The following is a 24,533-nucleotide window of genomic DNA, read 5'->3' on the forward strand; positions in this document are numbered from 1 at the left end:
CATCACATACATATATACAAATAAAATACCAGTCAAGAAGTCGTGAAACTGATTTCACGACTAAGCTTTAGGTTGGATTATCTTTGCTTTTATTTTTTTTGTTTCAAAAAAAAAAAATTACTTATTTTGTATATTTATCTTCAATATTACTCTCAATCTAACATATATTTGCTCGACAAAATATCCATTCACGATTTTCTCCGGTCGACTAAAACTCAATGTGATATATATCCTTCCTTATAGTTTATTCTTAACGTGGCTATGCATGTCATGCTCTCTTATTCTGGCACATATTTATGCGAGTATGTGTATAAGCATTCACAGGGGATTTATGTCCTAAGATCAATGCTGAAAATACAAAAACAAATAAAAGACAAAATGAATAAGTAATGGATTGAAGCGAGTAAGAAGATTGAGTAGCCCTGCTATAATAAATATAATACAATGTAAGTTACTGTGAGAATACACGAAGTAAGAAGTGAGGAGTGAGAAAGAAAAGTGGATTTAAGAATGTCGCATCATGAGAAGAGTATATAAAATGCATCTCACATACGGATCTTTCATTTGCTGTCACGTTGCCTTTTCGCAACGCGTGTCACAACGAACTCTCCGTTACCGTGTAGTGCACCACCACTACTACACCTATACATAACCTATATACAACAATAATATATTGAAAAGACGTAAAAGGTATTGGCTGAGTCACGTCGGGACCAAAATCGCTTCGATCTCATATATAAATTTATAAATAATGCTTTTTTGGTATTACTCCTTGCGATGTCTGTTTAGCATTCAAAGCCGGTTAAACGCGCGAGCATGGTTATTTATTTTATTTTAAATATTTATTATTCAGAAGATCGGCGTTTTATTTATTGGAATATTTATTGACTATAACGCCTCCACATATGGCTTACTGTTACTATTATACGGTTTCACCTTCACCTTCATCAGCTGCACTAGGCGCCAGTTTCACCTGCAACCTTTTACGCCGACGCCTTTTATATGTATTTACTTTCGTACTTAGCTTGCTTCCGACGCCTCTACCATTCTGTTATATGCATCCAGTCTCGAGGCTGGATTAATTAAGTAATTGCAATAATTCTGATCTTGAGATAATTGATTGGATTTAATGTCAGTGCAAAGTTTTTTTATTGCGATAAATTATGTACGACAATTTAAGAAAGTAAATAAATAAATAAATAAAATAAATAAATGAATAAATAAATAATGGTAATGAATAGCGTCCTCTAGACGTCCTTAATACGTCAGCAGATTTAATATACATTTATTTAGAGATTTATTTATGTTTGAAAGCTTTGTGTACAATAAAAAGCTAACCCTCTTAAATGACATTAACGAAAATTGAATTGAGGTGAAGGAATAATCTTTCCACCCTCGATATTTATTTTCATCTTTATATATCGTAACTTTTTATCTGCCTAATGTTGGATACTTTTTTTTTATTTTATTTTATTTTATTTTTTTTCTACTATTTATTGTCTTACATTTGTTTTTATTTTATTTTGCTTAATTTAATGTTTGATCTTTTTATGTGTGTTCTTGTACGTGTACGCAAATTGAGAGCGACCCCGACCTCTGATCCTTGAATTAAATCGTACAAAATCTTAGTCTCAGTAAGAGATTTTTCTGCGTCGTGCTTGATTTCCCAAGGTCACAAGGGAGCTAAAGAAACACCGTACCGTACCAACTAGAGGGTATGACGAACGAAAGAAAGCGAGATGGAGAAAAACCCAAGGAGAAACGACGACTATGACTACGACGACAACGACAATGGCCAGCAATCCTCGCGTACCTAACATCGCCACGGGAATTCCACCAGTATTCTTACCATTATTTATTTTTTATTATTTTTGTTTCTTTCTTGAGATTCGATTTAGCATGACGCGAACCGACGTGTTAACTTTCCTGAGTACTTGGAATAAATAATAGGAGAAAAATTACTAAAGTCCTTGAGGAAAATGCTTCATTTTTTATTCAACCTAATTAGTCGAAAAAAAAGGTACATTAAGTCTCTTTAAATAGAATTTCATATAAAATTTTTTTTATTAAAGTCTTCCTGAAAAAAGTTTAATTATAAATTTTATACTAAACGTTTTCTTGACGATGATAAAATAGTATTAATTAAATAAATGACATTGACGAAAAACTAATTTTAGTTAGAAAAAGAATAAAAAGTAAGTTTTTCCTCAGTTTGATAACAAAAAAAGTAGATCATGAGGGAAAAAAGGTCCGAGTTAAAAAAATGGATCACGTCTATATTCGTGCATCAAATTGAGCGTAGAAAAAGGTAACTGACAGGTCTGATGTCCTTCACGTCGTGGTGGAAAATATACATGTATATATATATATATATATATATATATATATATATATATATATATATATATACGTATATACGAAGTCTGTCGCCCGGAGGATGGCTATTATCTCGAGCGGAAACCCGCAAGCTCGGTCGATAAAGCACTGGGGCCAAGACCACATTACCATTGCATTGTATGCTTGTGTGCGGTGACGTTGCTACTGCAAGCTCCTATTACTTCTCTATATGGTATTAGCAGTAGTAGTAGTAGTAGTGGTATTGCAAGCTTTTCCAACATACATATCCATACTCTCGATACGATACGATACCAGAAGCATAACAGCAAATCGCGTATTCGTGCGTCGCGTCACACACCCTCTCCTCACTCTATAGTAGTATATTTTCGCATGGCAGCACTGCAATATACGACAGCATGTAGCAAAATTGGAGGTAAAAGTAGAACCAGAACCAGAACTCGAACCAGAGGTAGACCCAGCCGGTAATAATAGTTGTGTGGGAGTTTATACGGATACACATTGAAGCTAAGGGAGGAAGTGGTGGATTGTGAGTACAGAGGGTTCGACGACTGCGTTATCGAATAAGGACAAAGTGTATGTGTAAAAGCTGAGTGGTATGGGGTTGATATATATGCGACAAGTTGATGGCGATCGATGCACCACCAGCATCAACATTCACCATGATGTGGCCCGAGTTGGCTTTCACACGCGGTCTTTTATGCACACCAGCTAAAGAGTGATATGGAATGTTAAAGCAAGAGAGGATGAGCTGAAGGATGAGGACGAGAACGAGGATCAGAATGAGAATGTAGAAGAAACAGCAAAAAATTGAAGTAGTTAAAAAGGGGGATTATGGAGTTTTTCCAAACGAAACATCTCGCTATTCACCGTTCATCCCTCTTTTGTCTTCGCTTCCAACTGACTCACTCATTTACTCATCCTCAAACTCAGCTCCTGGTTCTATCGACTCGACTCTTCAATCCGGGATCCTTTGAGCTTGTTCGAGCGCATTAATTTCCCTTTGATAACATCCGGTTGGTTATGCCACTCTTTCGCGCATTGACGCGACGATTAACTTGGATAAAGAGTTACCGAGTGTACTCTTTATGTGGATATTTGTTTCTGTACATCATCCGGGAAAATTTTCAAGTGGCTTTTCATATATCTTTTATTCATACATCTTTTATTCTGATTAATAATACACACAATAGATGTCCTTTTCAAGGTAGTTAAGCGGCTAATTGCTTATCAATTCATAATCATGATTCCGAATTATTTATTTGAATTTAAATAGTAATATAAATGAAACCAGTAAAGTATAAAAGCAAGAGTTGAATTAATTAATCAGAACAAGCCAATAAGAGGATAAATGATTAGTTACGGTTATTGTTATGGGCGTTACTCATCAATACAATCCACATGATTCAATTCGGTGAATGATGCAGTATGTGTTAATTCGCTCGTAATAGTCCAATCGTCGGAGTGATAGATCACGCAAACTAATGTGTCATACACGGTTCTGTGAATTTTAGTCCAACAGAGCGAGAATAATATTCCCGTTAGTAATGGGAACGACGAGAGAAATTCGTAATTTAACATTATGTACTACCGCTGTGTATATGTGTCTACAGTAAACCGAATCTATTTATGTGAATACACGCGGTCGTGTGCATCATCTGTACACATAACAGACATTGAGAGGAGAAATGTTGCGATATAGAGACGAGAGATGTATAGTTATAGTTGTGCATCAGTTTAGTCTAATCTAGAGAGTATCTGGTCTGGTCTAGTCTGCTCTGCAACACAAAGATGGCTTTGAACATTCGCTCTTTACACTCTACACTCTGGTCTATTCGGCTTCCGATCTAGATGCATCTCTTCTGTGGTGTGTCCATCCCAGTCTAGTCTAGCCTAGCCTGGTGCCAAGCGTGACGGACGGCTTTACTATGCTACTTCAGGTCTCAGTAATTGCATTGGGATCATTCCTATATATATACACACAGATATGGAAGTCGGGATGCTGGGAAACAGCTTTGGTCTACCGTGTTTCAATTGCTGGGAAACTCGCTCAGCTCTGAAACTGTTAGAATGAATAGAGGGTATAAAAAGAGCGAGCGAGACAGCATGTTCAATAAACTATCTGAGTACAAGAGAGATACAGTTAAGTGAATTGGTGAAAACATTGCGGCGAAATGCAGGGTCAGGAGGGTAACGGGTGATGCTGGAGTTAAAAGAGGTAGAGCCAGAGCTGGAGGTGGTGGTGGTGGTGGTGGTGATGCTGATGGAGGAACGGTGAAGAGTAGAACAGAAGAGCCAATTAATTTTACGATCGCAAACAGTGAGACTGTCGCAACGCCCGTTGCTGCAGCAGTTCACCGAGGTAATTAAAGTTCAAATTGTTTTGAAGAACAATAACGGTGTCTCGGCCTCGGTTATGCGTTGTGCGACGGAGGAATCGAGACGAGAAGAGACGAGGCAAACTGAAACTACGTCGAGAGAATGAGGAAGAAAGAGTGAGAAAAAAGTGGAGAAAGAGATTTTTATTATATATTGGTGACGATAGGAGCACCAAGTTCAGAAGGAGAAGCAAGGAAAGAAGGAGAGTGAGTAGAGTGGATGACAGGTTATGGTGCTTGATAGTAATAAGGTCCAGACGAGCAAACACAATTCAACTTTTTTAAATTTTATTATCGTCATTCTTCTTCTCGTAGTTGAGTATTATTATTGTTATTGTTATTTTATTTATTTTTAAAACTGGCTCGCCGTATCGTTTGATCAATTTATGAGAATGAAACTAACGAGTCTTGAAGGTTTTAATTACTTACTCGTACTGGATTGTGAGCTCTCAACAAAGTTACTTTTAAACTTCTAAAAAAACTATGAGATTTTCAGCGCTAATATATACATATATATACAATTTTATTTTATTGTATTCTATTATTATTTAAAAGTTTTATATCATAAAAGTTTGTTCAGTACAATTACTTTTAACTTATAAAATTGTATTGAGTGGTTTTATTGGTAGAAAAATAATGAACATTGGTGCCGGTACGTCCGCTATAAATAGTTGGCAACATTGATTGGATTAATGCGGACGTACGTTTAAATGTGTGTACATCCATGTTTGCAATATGTCTCGGTCTCTCGGTGCATGCATAATGTAATCATCAGTGGCAATCTTTCTGTAATTAAATCACATGACAGCCTGCCATGTCAGCTCATCCAAACCGAATATATATTTGAGCATTAATAATACCAATAATACAATAATTCTATCTCAATTGTTTATTATTACTGTTGTATTATTTGCTGTTATAATAAAGAGAAAATAGAGAGTCATTGTTTTTTATAAGCTCTTTTTTTATCCATTTGTTTGTTTTTTCTGCGTATAGTTGTTTGAGTATTCAATTAACGAGACTTATGTCATAGCAATCGGATTAACAATTTCATTCCGTAGCTGGTGTGTGTTGTGAGTATAATGGAACACGGAATTAAGGGTTATTTATTTTTGGAGGAAGCTAAATGGTAAATCCTCTCCTCTGTACGATATTATACCGGTGGTGCAGGTATAATATGGCGGGGGTGTTTATGCACAGCAGTGATGAATGCGTCAACTATAAATGAAAGGAAGTGTATAAAGGAATAAAACACACAGAAGAGACCCTGCATGGATTATGAGCAAAGTATATAGAGTACAGAGTATGTAGAATGTAGAATTGTAGAATAGAGTTGAGTATGAGGCTCCGAGTGAAGATAATATAAAGGAAAGGAAAAGGGGTAGGTGGAGTAGGAAAGGGGTGGTTGGAAGAAGAGCAGGTTGACTGTGTAGTGTTCGAAGCTCGACTCCCGCAAACTCATTACTGTTCTTAGCCGACTCATGTGTTTTGTGTTGGTGTATGTCTGTGTACGTTTGAATACACGGGGCGTATGCTGTGCTTTAGATAGCAAATAAGAGTAATACGAGTGTATAGAGAGACAACGGCATCAGCCACTAATTATAACCGTGATCATGCTGAGCATTAACTCTTCTTGTACAGTAATTATTAACGAGAATACAAGCAACTAACCGATCGTATTACTCGGTTGTGTGTGCCTTAAGCTCCGTTCTCCTGTAATTGGAGTCGCCTTGTCGAACACACTATGAAGAAAGACTTTATGTACTTTATACTTTGTTCATCCATCGCTTCTTATATTATGCTTTTGGTCTTTATCGTTTTTATTTTATACTTTTACTACCTAAAAAGTTCTTTTGTGTACTTTTCCATGACTTTGAGTATTATACTAACATTGTCGAATCTCTCTTTGAAACTGGGCTCTCGCTTCGGCTCCTTATGCATGTCTCAGGCACCGGTACCAGCAGTAGCATCTATCTATCTATCTTTCCCAGTGGAGTGACATAAAGACGGTTAAGAGTAATGAGGAAAAGAGTTCTTTTCATTTTCTCTTTGATTATCTTGCTTTGATCGAAAGATTTTACTACTACTGTTACTATTACTATTACGTACTCACGCTACAACAACTTCTTTGTGTATATACACAACAGACATTTGCCTTTGATTGAAGTACATTTTATTCGTTATTATTATCATTATTTGTTAGATTTTTATTAAAAGTAACAAAAATAAATCTTTTAACGTTGTTCAGCAATATTGTTATAAAAAGTAAAACTCTTGAATTTCATCCGATACAAGTTTTTGCTGAGCAGAGTATTTTTACTTTCAGCAAGAATAAATTTTATCTCGATATAATGAGAAGATAATAAAAAAAAATTGCAAATAAAATATTTACTTTATTTTATTAAATATTCAGTGAATATGTTATATAAAAAGGTATGTTTTATAACTGTTAAAAGACACACTCGAAAGATATTTGAGAGTAACTCTTTTAGCCTTGATTCAAGATCCAGTCTCATTTGGACTCTCAAACCGGTTTTTCCTTGACCCAAATCGCTATAGGACCACTCGTTGCGATAGATAATTTGATTCTCATCGTCTTCTCACATCATATAACTATCATTTCACGTTTTCTCTCATTTAATTAACCGTTCAAATTCACTTCATTATTTTTAACCTTACAACTTTAACATAACATTGAATAAATAATGAAAATTTGCGAGTGAAATGATTTATCGCTGAAATAATTCATCTGGTTATAATACAGTGCTATAACACTTCCAATAGCTCCAACATGAATGCCACATAGTAGTCAGTACAGTTAGCCAGTGCATTATTTCATTATTTCAAGTCAGGGAAAATTTCCGCAATGTCTACTATTCCCGTCAGTGTACTTATAGTTAACTAAACTATTATATACCACAGCACTATGCTACACGAGTAATGTTAGTCAAACTGAACTAAACAGCATATATGGTTTTGCTGGCAACCTCTTGGATTGGACACGCAAGTATCGCACGAGCGGTAATCACTGCTAACTCGCCTCTAACTATTCATAGCACGCGCGCAATGTCGTGGTCGACACGTACCTCTATAGCTGTGTCAGAGTCAGAGAGCCTCCAGCCCTCAGCCCCCTAATTCATTGGATATAGGATATAAGAGCATTGGTCTGTTAACTCCATGCACGTCGAGTAGGCAAAGCGGCGTCGCGGCGCCATATATTCTCCATTCTTCTCTTTTACATTGCACGTTATATCACGGTGGATTTTGTTCCTTGGCTAAACTTTATCCATCAGACATTGCGTGCGTATTATATGCATGTGTACATGGGCGCGGTATTGCGTGACAAACACGTCGTCAGACCAAAGGACTCTTTACTTTACTAACAAATATTGTCGATGTTTAACTCGTGTATTTCAATAGAGTACATTCTCGAAATAGCGGACAGTTTTTTTTTTTACAAGTTGTTTTTTGCCACATCAAAAGACTCGAATAAAATTGGACTGGACATTAATGCATTCCCTGCTAATTGATATTGATAGAGGAGAAAAAATTTTAAAAATGATATGTATGTTTGAAATAGAATTATATATTGAAGATAATCTGATGAATTTGCATTAAGGGTGACATATAGTCCCTTCAGTGCGAAGGGTCATATCACCCTTATAAACTAGAGGAGCTTTTGGGTTTACACATGACGTCAAATATTAAATATAATGGATTGTATCTCGGAATTAATGAAAAAATTGAATAAATATATGAAAAAAAAAAAGACGAGACAAATAATGGATGCGAATCACAAAGTTTTTAATGGAATATAACGTCAAAGCCAATCGTAAAGATCGGGGTGACAGTAAGCGGCAGTATTTTATTTGCTTCAACGAGAGGGGAAGTTCACCTGAGCGCGAGTCAAAGGAGAGTGTGATAGAGTCAAATTACGTGTCGCAAATACGTCGCAGTCGTATGTTGTATAGTGCATATAATAGTGTAGGGTAAAGGTAAGGGGAGAAAGAGCAGAAGTAATATATAAAGTAAAGTAGAGGCGGAATAAAGTAGTGTGGTATGTATGGGTGAGGGGAAAATTTATGTAATTCTCGCGTCGAGTCACGCTGCCAAGTGTCGATTATCCATGGCGTGTACTTGAACGTAGATCAGTCGTGTAAAAGTACACCTACATCCCTCGCCGGCGTCGCCGTGCAACCTCTCAGGTGCACTTTCGCATCGGGTTACTGGGAAAATCTTTCCTTTGTCGAGTTTCATTATTAATGCATGTATTACATACCTCTTATTTATGCACTCCAAGCTAATAAATTATTTTGATATTCATAAATTAGTCACTTTAATTATTCCATTAATTAAAGGATTTATATTTCATTTTTTCTTTTTAATTGTATTCTCAATAAATTGATAAAAAAAAAAAAAGTAATGATCTCGTAAAAAATGAACGATAAAATTTTTTATTGGCTAAGAATAAAAATAAAATTTGTGTGTAATTTTTTTATTGACTTTACGGGGGATTAAAATAATAATTTGATCGTTAAAAAATGTTTTTCTCCAAGTGCGAGGTCGCGTCATTTGACGGTACAAAATTGAAGTGTGAGCGATAAGGTCCATTGTTATTAGTACCGTTGGTTTTAACGATGAGCATAAAAATTCTTGCCGAGGATTGCGTGTGCAGTTTTGCGGTTACGTGCATTGTCAGACATTTACCGTATTGAAAAATCCATACATTTACATTCGCAAATTTACACTTACACTTTTACATCTGTCTTTAAACAAAAAGTGTAAATTTAAATATACATAAATGAATAAAAATTTTTTTCTTCCTTCAATGCAATTGCAAATGCAAGCGTACCGATAGAAAATAGTAGGAACTGCATCGATCGTTAATCCACCCTCTATTGTCCGGCATATTACGTTCCAACCACCTCGATAATTTTATTTCCACAGCTTTTCCTCTTATTCATCACAAATGTTTTGTTTCACTCTACAGACCGTGGAATAAAAAACAGCTGCAGAATATTAATTTTTGGGCATGAAAACTACAATCAATTATTTTTTTTTTATTTTCAAAACTGTGTCTCTGCTCGTCATTGTTCTTTCATTGAAATTCAGAGTAAAAAGACAATAATAAATAATTGTTCTAGAGAATTTTTATTTCAAATTCAATCAAAGTAATGAACGAGTTAAATGTAAATCTACAAATAGACGTCATTGCCTACGTAAATGCAGTGAAGCTCATTAAGCTCGCGTTATTGATGATAGTTATACATCTCAATGCAATTACACGTGCCTTTGGCAAACGTTTTCGTGCTCGAATAGCGTGAATTCAAAAATAGTTTAAACTCATTTAGCTTAGATCTATCGAGTCGTAGTTGGAGTAGTTGTATACACATAGTTGCTTTGAATAATCAATGCATTTACGTGACATCTGATATTTGCATTGAAACGACCTCGATACACTTTCCACGACACATCAAAGCACTCCAACGGTATTAATTTATTTATCAACTTCATTTGCTTATTCATAAACTCTTTAGCTTAACTAACATAGCGACCAAACCCACAATCTCAAACTTTTAATTCAAAATTTTAATCTGTTCTACTTGTTTCTGTTTCAGGTATGTCTCATAAATAACCAATCAGTATAGTCGAGGCAGTAGCTACAACTTTGCTTTACAGCTTTGCTGAATGTAATCTCAAAATCACAAATTTAACAATCTGGGTAAAGTATTTAATATATTATTCACTGTGTTAATAACTTTGTAGTATGTATGTATAAATCGGTAATTTAATTTTGCTTAGTCTCTCTATATGAGTGTGCACTCGTGGCTGTATATTGTGTACCATACATCAAAGTCATAGTTTATGCTGTAGCTATAACAATAGAAGCCACTGTATATATGTAATACTTCACAGTAATAGCTTGACGTTAAATTCCTTTAAGCAATAACATATTTGAGTCGTGCATGCAATTCATCGCAGTGTTAACTTGACCCGATTCTTACCGCATTGCGACGCTTAACCTGTCACTTGCTACTCAAAAATTACCAAATTTATTTGTCATTGTTAATCTCGTGTAAGTTATTTGTCGGTTGTCGGTTGTCGGTTGTCGGTACTGGGGACAAACTAGTAATGTCAGAGGAATGTTATTAAATCATCGGATTTATAATATTAAATCGTTATAAATCTGTCTGACAAAGCTGGCAGAAGCAGCCCTTTAAGATTATCCAATCGGATTTCTTAGTATCACCGCAATTGCTTGAGGGGTTCGTCATCCAGAATGGCGTTGAGTCTATTGAGAATTAAACCGAGGAAGAGAGTAAGAGTGAGAGTGAATAGCAGAACAAGGTGAGAGAGATCCAAGTTTAGCTTTACTGGATGCTTGTCGATGATTATTATTATGTTATTATTACTATATATATACTAAGTAACGTCGAGTCGAGTTGAGTCTAGTCGAGTCGACTCTGCTCGGAAGCCTGTCTCGTTTACCCGATGCGGGATTATAACGCGAAGCCCCGCTCTCCCGCCCTTCGTATTGCCAGTAGGTATGGCATGAGCTTAAGCCGAATGAGCAAGACTGAGAAAAACAAAGAGAGAAAGATAAAGTGAATGAGCGAGTGTGAAGGTGTAGGTGCAGAACAGAAGAGCAGGCGGTTCGTTATTGAATTTGTGCGTCGAGCGAACGACGATATCGCCTTTCAATATCGCTTCATTTGGCTCACGTTCATTCGATTTGCGGCAATATCTGACTGCCTGTCCCATTCTGCAGAATAACCGTTCTATCTCTCTTCTTTATCATCATTTCTCACTCTGACTCTCATCCATCTCCTCCCTTTCCCCTTCCACTTGGTGATTCGTCACCCACCGCCTCCCCGGTCTTTCGCCACTGCTGCTAATCCTTTTCAAATATTCAATTTAGAATTGAGTGAAAATTAATCGGATCGTTCATTCTACTTTATCACGAGTGAATTGACAGAATTCGTTAATTTAGAAGCTTGCGACTGATTGAGCGGTTTTTAGCATTCCCAAATTTTATTATCGACCATATATTTACATCCAAGTTTAAAGTTAATAAAATAAAAATCTTATTTACATGCATCATCATCATCATCAAAAATTTTCACGCGGTTAAATAACACCTTAAATTTCATGTTATACAACTGCGAATTACAATAATAATTTACATACATGTGAGTAAAAATAATAATATAATAAAAAAATTGCTGAAAAAGAGAGCGTGTGAATATATGCATGTTGAAGTCATATATCACGTTTGCGATGTAGTTGACGACAGTCGGGGAAAAAAATGTAATAACGGTGGGCGGGTGAGGCGAGCAAAAGATACACAAGAGGGAAGTGTATCTGTATCTGTATATGTATATAAACATAAATATAAATTGAAAGAGTTGTCGATGCGATACGAATCCCACGCAAACAGCTGCTTGTCGAACATGCGGATGGGCCCCACACACAGTTATTTGCCCCCCTTTTTGCGACCATTGCCGGGCCACTTTCTCTCTGACATAGCCGTGATTTCACCACTCTGGTACTGGTACTGCTGCTACCGGTACTCTCTCATGTTATGTTTACGAATCCTCACAATAATCGGAATCACGATTCCGAGAGTTAGTATCATACATCTACATACACATACATACAACTACACTTATAAATACCAACATGCATATGCATTTAACATTTCGCGCTGTAACTGGCTGACATGTACCGTATAACACGACATGCTCACTCGGGACATCAGATGATACCAGTATATGTATATTCGAGCGATGAGTTTGACCAATGTGCCCTTTCGAGATCATCGAGTCATGATTTCTCGGGCTGACGAGTAACCAACGTCAACTATACTACACTATACATACACTATCTATACAATTACCGTGAATATTCTAAACTAGATAACGTTAATGACACAATTATCAAATTCTCGCGATATTTGCTGTCCATAAATTAAACACGATACGGTTAAATAAAATATTAACAGTTGAACATTAATCAATCAAAATTACTAATAAATAAATAAATAAATAGCTGAAGACAATGAAGAAATATATTTATCCGCTAGCACCAGTCATTATTTAGTATTTGTTCCATTTGACCTTTTAGATTTATTGCTGTCGATTGATAATTGACGTGTATAAGTAAACTCGCGTGATTATTTACCCGCAAGGCGAGTCAGTATGCCAGTAAATAATTAAAATAATTCCTGGATATGAAGACTCTAGTCTCGAGACCAGAATGGTGTGCAAACAAAGATGAATGGATAAAGGGAGTATAATAAGTAAGAGAGGGTTAAAAATAAATTTGAGCTGCTGGCACACATATAACGTGTCATTAATGTCATTATGCCGAACCAATTGAGCGTAACGAAATCGGTAGTCGCGCTTTCACCGAATCAACCCTTCTCCGGTGCGTATATTCTACATAATTATTTCAATCGTATATTTACCTACCAACCTACCTATCGACCTACCTAACTAACTATATTTTTTATTTATTAATACCTACTTATACTCACTACTTACTTAGTTGCATTATATATGCATGCACTTATATTAATAATGTGTGCTCTCCTTTGGCGCTTTATTCGAGCGTAAATATATGTAACGACCGGGTACAGAGATATTACTAAGTTAAATTACTTACGAGTCATTACGTTATCGTTGCTAGCAGATTGTAACGACCGGATGCTAAGTTGCGTCGAAAAAACCAAACTATCTTTTCATCACAGGAAATACTTTTCGCAGTACTAGTGTCTTTTAAATATCGCTGAGAGTTATTACTCTGTTTATTTTTTACTGTTTGACGCTTTATAAATTCTTAAATGACTCTTAATTTAATAATAATGTTTTTTTTTTATTTTTTATTATTTAAAAGCATGTCTATAAATTATTTATCCATGTGCAAAACGATTTTATTGATGATTATTATTGTAGCCGTAAGCAAAAAAAGTACAGTGATTGATAAATGAATTTTTAATCGAGTGTATAGACACAAATGGTTGCATTAAAAAAATATTTAAAAAACAAAGTTATCTGTTGAAATAAAATTTAAAATTCTTTAGCCGTCGTTTACTTTTAAAACGTTAAATTTATAGCCGTCAGTTAAGTAGGTGAGATTTTATTCATGAATTATTTATCAACTAAATACACAACGCAATGTTATTCAACAATAGTTATCGCGAATAATAGTAACATTAATAATAATAATAATATCAACAGTGGTAATAATGGTGATAATGATGATAACAACAATAATATGGAGACGTAGACGCATGTCGCTCTAGTTGAAGGTTTCAGACTTTATCAGTAGGCATGTTAACGATTACGGTATAGTATAATATAATATATACCATACCTGGTAGTTTGGCTGATATCCAGAGTTAGAGTCAGCGGTGGAGATGGTGGCGGTAGTAGAGGAGTCACTTAATCGGTTCGGCGACCGTGGGAATAGAGGCATGACCGTGGAACGAGTAAAATGGAAAGCGAAAGCCCGGGTAAAATCAATGTATCTATCTGGTTTGAATAAATATACCGTCAAAAAAAGTAAACAAATAAATCAGTTGGTAAAAAAGAAATAAGTAAAGAAGTAACATGGAATAAAAGTTCAAGACAAATTGAATATGTGAGAAAATATATATTATATTATATGGATGGAATAAGAATGTAAGAATAAGGGGTTCGGCAACTTCGTCTTGGGTTAAACTTTTAAAAGTTATCATCCAGCTGGTAAGTGTTTACTTTATTGCACTTAACCATAAAATAACTCTGTCTTTATGACGGTGTTATTGGCCTCGTGTCATCGTGCTCGTTGTCTCAGCTGAGTTTAGTTTGCTGTCGAAAGGCTTCCATTCTGAAATAAAGACTTGGAAATATTGCGATGCGCTTGCACCGATAGAGATGGATAGAATAATTCAGTGAACACCTGAAAGAGCTGAAGATAGAGGCAACAACTCTTGTCTTAGGTAAGATCGATGACGTGGCGGGTACTCAAAGCCTTGTGACTTCTTTGGGATGTCCAGCTTCTCGAATTAACACTTGAGCTATAAATAAACTGTTCCGTTCATGGATGTGTCTTCGTAAATCAAGATTAACGTGGATTCGAATCATCGGGTTCTAATTAACCATTCTGGTGTGTAGCAGGAAACCAACCCAGCCTCTGCTTCTGCTCGCTCCGAGTCTGAGCCGGTGAGTTGAGATAAATAATGCGATCAAAGGAATCGTGTGATATTCCAAGCGTTATGAAGAACAGCTTTTTTTATTACGAGTGCTGTTATAGGAAAAGGAAAGGGAAGTACAGGGAAATAGAATTCTTAAGCTCTCTTTCAATTAGACTACTTGTGACTAAAGTTTTTTTTTTTTCTTTTTATTGTCAAAAATAAAATACAATCTTAAGTTTTTTAACCCGAAGCTAAAGAAGGAGCATTCTATCGTAGTGATGTTTTTTATCCCCTCGCGACGACTTATTTCCAGTACTGCTGCTGCTGCCACTACTTCAAAGTCCTTGAGTCAATGCTTTCAAGACAGGCTGAGCGTTTTAAGGGGCTGATGTTGGGTCCTGAGGCATCGACATGACTTGTTCTCTGTAATAGGAAGTCAAGACGAGAATATGCCATAAACTTTTTAAATAAAAACAAACAACGAGTAAATTTATATACGAGAAAAAAAGATAAAAGTTTGTAAGTTTGTTTGTTTGTCTGTTGGGCATACACTCGAGCTGATCAACCATCAAAACCGTCGGAAATATTGAAAAGTTTTTTAAAGCAGGAAAAATGGTAGTTTATTTATTTTTTGCCGTAGCAACAGTTGAAGTTTCAGGCATTAGCGATAATTCTTATCTTTATTTACTCGAATAAGCAAAAAGTATCGGCGATGAAAATAAACGAAGCACATCCAATTATTTGTTTGCTCATCGATTCGCCTGCTTTAACCCTCCGGGCATTAATTTCACTCGACGTATACGACGTATTTTCCTCTTATTTTTATTTAGTATATTCAATCCCCAAGCAACCCTGACATAATTCCTAAGGGTAAATATTCAGATTTCCAATTGAGGGAGACTTGGAAGCATTGAAAAACTTTTTACGCCGATCCAAGGGCCAAGTTGCTTTGCCAGCGAGAGCTGGTTCGTGAGAGTGAGAAGAGACCTCCAGAAAACAGTGGGTAAAGTCGAGAGCTGAGTGAGCAGCACACACCCAGCCAGAACGAACAGAGTTGAGTTAAGTAGACAAGGGTTATACTACATGTTTGGTTCCCTTCAAACACATTGGATAGGATATATTCAGGCATCAAGAGGATGAACATACGATGAGAGTGAGTGAGTGAGTGCCGATACACTCACTCTGGGGAGTTGACTTGAGTCGATCCGAGTTGAGTCGAGTGAGTAGTAGGGGTTGACCGGGTTCGACGTTTACGATATATATGAAGGGTCGTAAGAGGGTGCTGCAGGAAAGCTCACCGACCTGATTCCGTTTGGTCTTTGCTACGACAGAGCATTAGTTCCCCGTGATCGGTGGCGCGTCCGCCGACAACGCGAGAGATCGTCTGAGTATATATAATACTACTCTACTCCACTACGAGATTACACGGGGCTTGAAAGCAACTAACCCGCCGGGCCCTTATTCGGTTTACTTCACTTGCTGTCGATATTCCTCCTATCCTCTATAATACTAATACATACAAATCTACCACGACATATAGGCACTTACACTTACATAACACATATTTAGATGTATATCACGTTAAAGAGGAGGTATTTGAGTGAGTTTCAATGACGTTGAAATCTGTGTACCACAAACAGCTTTTGTTCATACACTATATTCAATTTGTCTACTTGATTAAATTACCGTGATAACTTTAACAAAGTTGTCAATATGTATATCGCACACACTTGAATATTCACTTTGCACAGTGCGATGATATACGTCCTCGTATAATGTACATAATATTCCAGGTTAGTTATTTTAAAAACCTATAACTATGCCTCTATTACTTATAGATTCATGAGGGTATAGTTAACAAACGAGGTAAACTTGGGTTGTTTGATGCTACACCAACACTTTTATCCATGGTACATATACGATGCGGGTATCGGTAATTACGATGATGATGATGATAATGGCATAGCTTGAAGGGGATTTATAAAGCAGTGCCACTTAATGAATTATAAAAAATCTTTGATCGTTGAGAAATACCCTTGCTCTTGATGGAGCTTACTGTTACTTTAATAACATGGTATGGAGGATACTAGTTTGGATATAGGAGTTGTAAACGATAGTCACCCTGACGTATAATTTCTCGAGTTGCATCAGTAGGTGTCTGTATTTAGCTGGAGAGGTCAAAGGGACGGTGTGTAGATATAGGCAAGAGGTTGCCGCAAGGGCCTCGTCTACTCTTATGGATTATTAACCAGCTGGTATTCAGCTACACCCGAGCTTGGCTCTGAACCAGCAGTTAATGGATTTGCAGCCAAGTTTCGCTAGTCGTTGCAAACACAGACACAGACATAATACAATTCGGTTGTATCATTGATATGCATGATAGTGAGATGGATACATTCAGCATTTTCCCTCAGAGATCTTATGTGTGTGTTAGAGTATTATATGTTTGTGGATGAATATGTGCTCAGGCACTCCTCTCTCGCTCGCTTGCACTCAACGAGCTGATTTATCGAAGGAACGCCGCAATGATAAATTCCCCCGTCTATTTCACTTTTCCATTCCAATTCAATTACTGAGAATTTGCTCGTGCTGTTTATTTAATTTAACATTCGGGGTAGAGCCAGATATTTTCTCGAAAATTATATATTACTCATGGGTAAAGAGAGATACGTTTATTCGGTTAGCATATACATTTGTGTATACATAACAAATACATACCGACACTTAATTTATGTTAGTGTAAATATGTCAGTTGAAATGAGAAACAGAATAAAATATTTGTAATGCAATCAGAGGAGTTATGAGCTTGCAAACAAGAACTATAGAGTATTTGATGGTACGAATACAATTGCCAGTACTATTACTTCTGATGATGTTTATATATGTGTAGTAATATATATAATGAATAATAATAGTAGTAGCAGTAACAATAATACGTATATGAGCAAGAAATGCGGTCACGCTCGAGTTTGATGTCATTGTCCACATCGTTGTGATTAGTAGAACCAGGTCACTCGCGTGGCTACAACAACACAATGTAATCGTTTCGCGTGTAAATTAATCTCTGCTCTTCGCCTACATCGTTTGTTAACATTATCCACCGCGCTGATATTAATACACATAACATAACATATAATAGAAGATGATTTCAATAATTCTTGTGTCGTGTTGTTATGATAAGCCGTTCTGCAAACAGCTATCATCGTTTCAATTAATTATCTCTTGCTTTTCTTTTTCCTTTTTCTTCTTTTAACAACTACCCGTACAGTGGTGGGTACTTTTACTTATACTTTCCGACGTGTTAAAACGCGCGCGATAAGCCAAGTGTGCAGACCACGAAGAGGAAAAGGATGAGGATGAGGATGAAAGGAGTAGAGGAGGAGGAAAAAGAGGTAAAGGTAGAAGTAGAGGGCCTGCAGAACCCGCTCTCATCCCATCACGCTTTCCGTATGCAAATTACCCAACACCTAGACCACTCGCCAGCGTTTCGTGTCTTATCTTCATCCCCCCATGGTTGGGTTTGCACGTTGAAATAAGATTGCGTGCAACACACCAGGTTTTGTGCCCTCAAGCTACGTGCTGGCTCGTCAAGACTCTGGATCTACTCTACGTACTTTCTTTTATGTACAGCAACATTAGTTAGTATACATGCAGAAAACCAAGTTAACTAAAGTACTCTTACGTAATTTTCACCCATCGCCTTTAGCCCCCGGTCATCACCCGACAGCTTCAGCTTTCGAGCTTGTGCTGGGTCATCCATCGTCCTAACCATCAGCGATCACCCACCATATCTACTAACTTCATTCTTACAACAACAATGAACGTTAAAGCAAGTCACTCTGCCGTCAGTGAAAAACTCTTTCTTTTTTTCTCCGTATTTTACTTTTTCTTTTTCTCTCACCCTCATCCTCATCCTCGTGGGGCAAGCTTACATTCATTTTTCATTTTTATCGCAGCTTGATAAAATTACCCATCAATTAAAGGCGAAAGATACCCCACAAGCTAATTACCACCAGCAACTCTGCTATCCAGGATATTTTAAAAAGCTCTCTTATCATTTTTCATCTCTCCGTGTATACACTGTTAACTTTTTATCAGCCCCAATAGCTTGGAATTTATAGCGCACTAGTTAAGAAATAAAAAAATAAAATAAACAATTTAAAACAGTGAGCTCTGCAAAATAGAGTTATCGTGAGTCATTTAAACAATTCACGAGCAGCAGGATTACCATGGGATCTTTGATCTGAGTTGTCTCGCGAATCGAGTTTTCCCGGGGTGTCTTATTCAATTTGGAAACTCGTTAAGGCATTTGCGGTCGGGGGTTTACGAGCCGACCAGCCGCCTCGTTATCCCGTAATCCTGCTGCGAACACTTGGCCTTTTAGGGCTTTAAACTAACTCGCGGGTCCCAATCTTCCTTCTTTACTCTTTCTCTTTTATGATGCTGCTGCTGTTGGTGGTATACTGGTACTTCTACTCCTACAACTTTCAGTATAAGTATACTACTGTTACCACCACAACCACTTTCTTCAGTTCTCTTCTTTACTACCTACTAAATTCCGGGTCTCTTTCACTCACTTGCAAGCAACCTACCACCTACTACCTAACTATACCATCGGCGGTAGCTCGTAATGCTCGACCACTTGGTTCGCTGTAAATTGCCTGAAAGTTTAAACTCCATAGCGTAAGGAATCGATAACTCTTTACGCCCTTTTATTTCATTTTCCAGTAAACCCTCGGCAATACAAACCACCACCTTATCCTTAAAATAGCACTCGCTTTGCCAATATATATATTTCACTCCGGTCGAGCGGTTGGTTTCCCTCTTGCTCTTGCTCTCGGGTCGGGTTTTCATGGCAAGGTTTGAATACTTGAATTAAGCGGGATATAAATGATAGACACAAAGGGAGGAAGAATAAAGTACTGCAGAATTTCAAGAAATAAAAGCAATTGGTGCTTAAATTCCATCATCATTTTGTATACAGATATATAGATGGAAGATAGACAAGATGCAGTTGTCGGTCGGATGGGCGTCGGTGGAGATCAGTCGGGAATGGATAAGCTGATAATTGAACGAGGGCTTTTAATTAACAAAATTACAATAGCTGATGGATACGCACCGATGCTGATGGTACTCATCGACACGCCGTCCGATCTGTTTAAGGGAGAGGGCTGCTGGTGTATACCAGGCTTTGTTAAACCGTCTGAATTTGTTTTAACTTGAGAGAATGAAAAGGAAAGTAAAAGAGACACGAGCTGCCGTTTATCCGGTTCATTCTCACTTGGCTCGATTATTTAACGTAATTATCCTCCATTTCGCGAGAGTCTGTCGGGTTCTTCTCTTCTTACTCCCCTTCTCTCGTTACTTCATCCACCATACCACGACACTTAATGCCCGAAGGCAAGAAAAAGAACAAGATTAATAAAGTGAGAGAGAATGAATCTCAGCGGCAAGAAAAAGAGGAAGACAGAATCCCGGCAAGAAAGCTCCTTTGTTCAGGGTTTCGAAGCCAGAGAGTCGTATCGATTAGAGAATAGAGGACAACGCTCCGCTACGTGTCTATCCTATTTTAATACAATGAGACGCGTACCAGTAAAGCTCTGATGCTCTGCTCCTGGCTTCAACGATAGGGTTCCCGTTCAACCCACACCACATTTTCGTTTCTTGTTCCTCACGTCAAAGTTCGTTAATTATTATCATCTTCTTTAAAGATTTAATTTCGATGAATTGCTGACTAAGAAGGAAAGGAAAAGACAGCCGCGGTGAGCAGTGACTTGTTTAAATATTTCATCTGGTTAATAGAGTTGTCTGATTATTATTATTAAACTGGTATGCTGTTTGCTGCTGCCAGGAAAACCAGAAGTTTGCATTACATTCTGACAGGAACGTTTACGTCAACGACTAGAATATAAAGCGATGAGAATAGAGTAGAGAACGACGACTGTATTTTAAATCAATTCTCATTGCAATTTGTCAATCTGAAATTGTCGACTGTCATGAAAGCATACTTTTGTATTCACCAGAGAGTTGTATTGGGTTTACGATGAGATCGATAGCTCTCGATGGCAATTGGGAACTAACTCAAATGCTACTGCCGGAAGCATGCAAATGGCTATCGCGGGACTCGAGGACAGTTCGTGTGTCTCATCCTCGTCACTAGTACAATTACCATCTATACTACTACTAGTACTATCACTATAACTATAACTATAACTACTAGGAACATTATAGTATCAGTGACTAACCCCTACATGTAGACTGGTAATAGTATCCGGGTCGGATGTAACTTGCCAGCAGATTTCGGGTTGTACGGAGGGCGCTTGCTGAGGACTATGGGAAATCCCGCTGTGCTACACACGATACACACTGGGGAATTGTTGGCAAGACGTAAAGCCAGACGGAAAGATTAAGTAAACAAGTAACAATAATAACTAGTCGAACGAGCAGGAGCTAGACTAGAAGTAGGAGATCGTGACTTATTTCATTGGGGTGTCAAAGCTGACCAAGTGGATTTTATTGGCCCAAATGGAATCATGGAGGATTAATTATCGCCAGAGTTGAGTGCGAGTGACCGCGAACATCCATTAACTCTGGAAATGCTATTTATCAAACTGCTACTTCTACATCACGCAGAGACTGTGCGAGCTTTTTTCACCTCCATTAAGGGGTTTGACGGGCAACAACTTAATCGCCTGTTATTTCTCTCTACACTCTTAATGTATTTTTTTAATCCGTTGTATACATACACATCCAGTTCCTCATGACATGCACTGCGCTAACTAAACACACATCGAGATATAATCTTGAAAATTATTACCCAGGAACAAATAAAACCAAAATAAACATTATAATAATAAAAACATTTTTTTTTCGGCGGACATAGTTATATTATATTAGGGTAGATTTTTACTGCAGCTTGGTAATTATTCTTATTTCTCAATTAATCATCACCGAGCTGCTGTTTGTCTTGTTTATACTCGCTCACACTTGGTTGTGTTGGTATTTTTTGTTTCAAGCCACTGCGTCGAATCCGATAAAAAATATTACGTTGATAAATCGGGATGAGACGAGTGGAGCAGACGGGGTGATGAGGAGGGACGTAATCGTCTTGGTATGAAGAAGGGCGAGGGAGCCTTTGGTAAACAGGGCGCGCGCTTATCTCGCATGGCTCAAGGGAAACACCCTGCTACCCTTCTCTTAAAAAGTATGCTCGTAATAGTCGTAGTGGTTGTTGTTGTATAAGTAGTGGTAGAGCTTCCAAGAACCACGTCGATAAAATCCAAAGTCCCAATCTTGAATGCCTGTTTTCGTCGCCGTCTTTGTCGTTATTTTTCTCCACACGTTATATCGTTAGGATATGAGTGTGTATATAAAAACTACCCACTTTTATTTTCAGTTTAAATTTCATCTAATACACCGAACGTTATAGCGTTATATAGAGAGACAGAAGAAGTGTTACTTTAAATAAAGTGGTGACTCAGCAAACACTAAGATTTTTATGAGATTTTAAAAGTCTGAAATACGAGAGTTGACTTTTATGAAATTGAATATCAGTGAAATTGCCACCGTGATAACAGCAAACTTCGTGCTCTTCAGAGCTATAATATTTCGAAGAAAAAAAAAAATAATGATAATAATAAAAACGAATAAAAACCCAGAAAAGGAGTAGAGAAAAAGAAAGAGAAAAACGTAAGAGTTACGAGCAGTGCTTTCGTTGTTTCTCGTTTTTTCAAATGACTCGGTGTAAAATGTTGAGACTCAATTGTACTTTTCGAGAAATATCCTGAGGGAGCATTTTTTTCGCCGTAACCGTGCTCGGAACGACCCAAGACTAGACGAAAGTTCAGAAAACGAGGAGTATTATATCGGTAGTGCCCTAGCGACTGTATACGGCGACTCAGCAAAATCGGGACGTGGGCGTGCGTTGTGAAAAAACAATAAATTGAAAATAAAAATCAAATTGGTGATGGCGAACAGAACCCTCGGTACACAGGGAACCCAGTCGGCATTTCAGTATAGCCGAGTATTTCCGTACTCCTTTATCATCAGCCTGGACCGCTCGCGACTCCGCTCTATTTTGTCCTCATCTGTCTCTCTTACTCCATTTTTGCCGGGCCCCCTTTTCCTCCCCCAATTCTACATCGCCTGCTCACCTCTATTATATTGAACGAGAGAGGATACTACGTGCTTCACCGGGCGTTTTCCACCCGTATACCAGTGCCGCTGTTTCCCTTTATCGCGACTCGACAACCGTAATTCCAATCGTGCTTGACTCAGCTTATGCACAACCGCACACATCTCGCGTGAAACTCCCGCAAAATTCATAAAGCCAACGCCCGCCAACAATACATCCGAGCAATATACAATACCGTAGCTGTTATTATTATTTTTATTATCATTATTATTCCTATGACTTATTTTATTTATTTACTCTCTACTTCTCTAAAATCCCCTGCGTCGCAGTTTGGTAGACAATATTGCTTGATCTTTATCCTTCCACCCAACAAACTTCTTCTCCAACTCCTTCTATCGCCATCAAACTCTTTTTACAACTCATCCTCTCAATACACATCAGTTTCAGCAACATCAGTGGCAGCAACTCTTTCAATTTTTCTTGTCTTTCTCAACTACTCAGCTTACCGCGACTTTGTCGTCACTTTTCTCCCTTCACTCTGCCTGCCGTAGCTCTGCCAGCAAACACATTTCTCTTTTTCAGCTTAAACTCTCTAGCTCCCTTCCTCATCCCTTTGGTGTTTTCTTTACCGCACCAACCGACTGAGACTTGGTCTCAACTGCGACAAACTCGTGCCAGCCAGCTCACTTTGGCTCGCTTCACCACCCTTGTCTTATCTCCACCCCCTTTGGCACCTCAGTTTTTTCCGTCTCTTGGCGCTACCGCGGCACTCACTCTTGCTAGCTCTCTCGGAACTTGCCTGGTAATCAATAACTCCTTGCCGTGGCGTCACCGTCCCCTTGTCCTTTATCTCAACCTTCTTACGGTCTAATACCACTATACTCGACTCAACTCAACTCAACTCAACTCAACTCAACTCAACTCAAGTCAACTCTACTCTACTCAACTCAACTCAACTTAACTCAACTCCTGTTGCCACTGACGCCATCATCTTTGCTATCCGTCTCGATTCTCCTGCTCCCTCAACAATTCCGTCTTCGTCTTCGTCTACGAACATCGAGGCCAAGAAGAAGAAGAAGATGATGACGCCGACGACAACGTGAGCTGAAACCACCGTTACCTCACACTCTGATCTTCCCTCTACACGTCTCTCTCTTCTTCCGTCTAACTAACTAACCCATTCACTCACTCACTCACTCACTCACATCCCAGCTGCCAGTTGGCTCTTGGGCGTGTTACCTCGTAAAAACAATGAGGGTGGCGGACGTAGAGAAGACGATCGAAGATCAACTTTGTCCCTGGTGAAATTGCCCGATCGACGTGGTGGATGGGCTTCAAGAACCCGGTTACGACACTCAGGGGATGCGATGATGTGATGCGACGGGGATTTTTCAACGCTAAATTAACTTTCTTATGTCTATTCATCACTCTTACTTATACACATTATACGCATACTCTCTTTGTCTTGACAAGCTATTACTATACACCA

General features: G+C 37.8%; 1 protein-coding gene and 1 long non-coding RNA gene across 5 annotated transcripts in view; both read left to right on the top strand.

The window, feature by feature from the left end:
* LOC123267036 (putative mediator of RNA polymerase II transcription subunit 26) overlaps positions 1 to 24,533 on the top strand; it is a 188,389-nt gene that overhangs the window by 25,098 nt on the left and 138,758 nt on the right. The window lies entirely within an intron of this gene.
* The window catches only part of LOC123267441, a 63,349-nt gene that overhangs the window by 7,390 nt on the left and 31,426 nt on the right, over positions 1 to 24,533 (top strand). The window contains exon 2 of the long non-coding RNA XR_006510037.1: positions 10,352 to 10,455. This is a non-coding gene — a long non-coding RNA (uncharacterized LOC123267441). The remainder of the gene's footprint in view (positions 1 to 10,351; positions 10,456 to 24,533) is intronic.

The sequence above is a fragment of the Cotesia glomerata genome, linkage group LG1 (assembly GCF_020080835.1).
Source record: "Cotesia glomerata isolate CgM1 linkage group LG1, MPM_Cglom_v2.3, whole genome shotgun sequence".
NCBI classification, from domain to species: Eukaryota; Metazoa; Arthropoda; class Insecta; order Hymenoptera; family Braconidae; genus Cotesia; species Cotesia glomerata.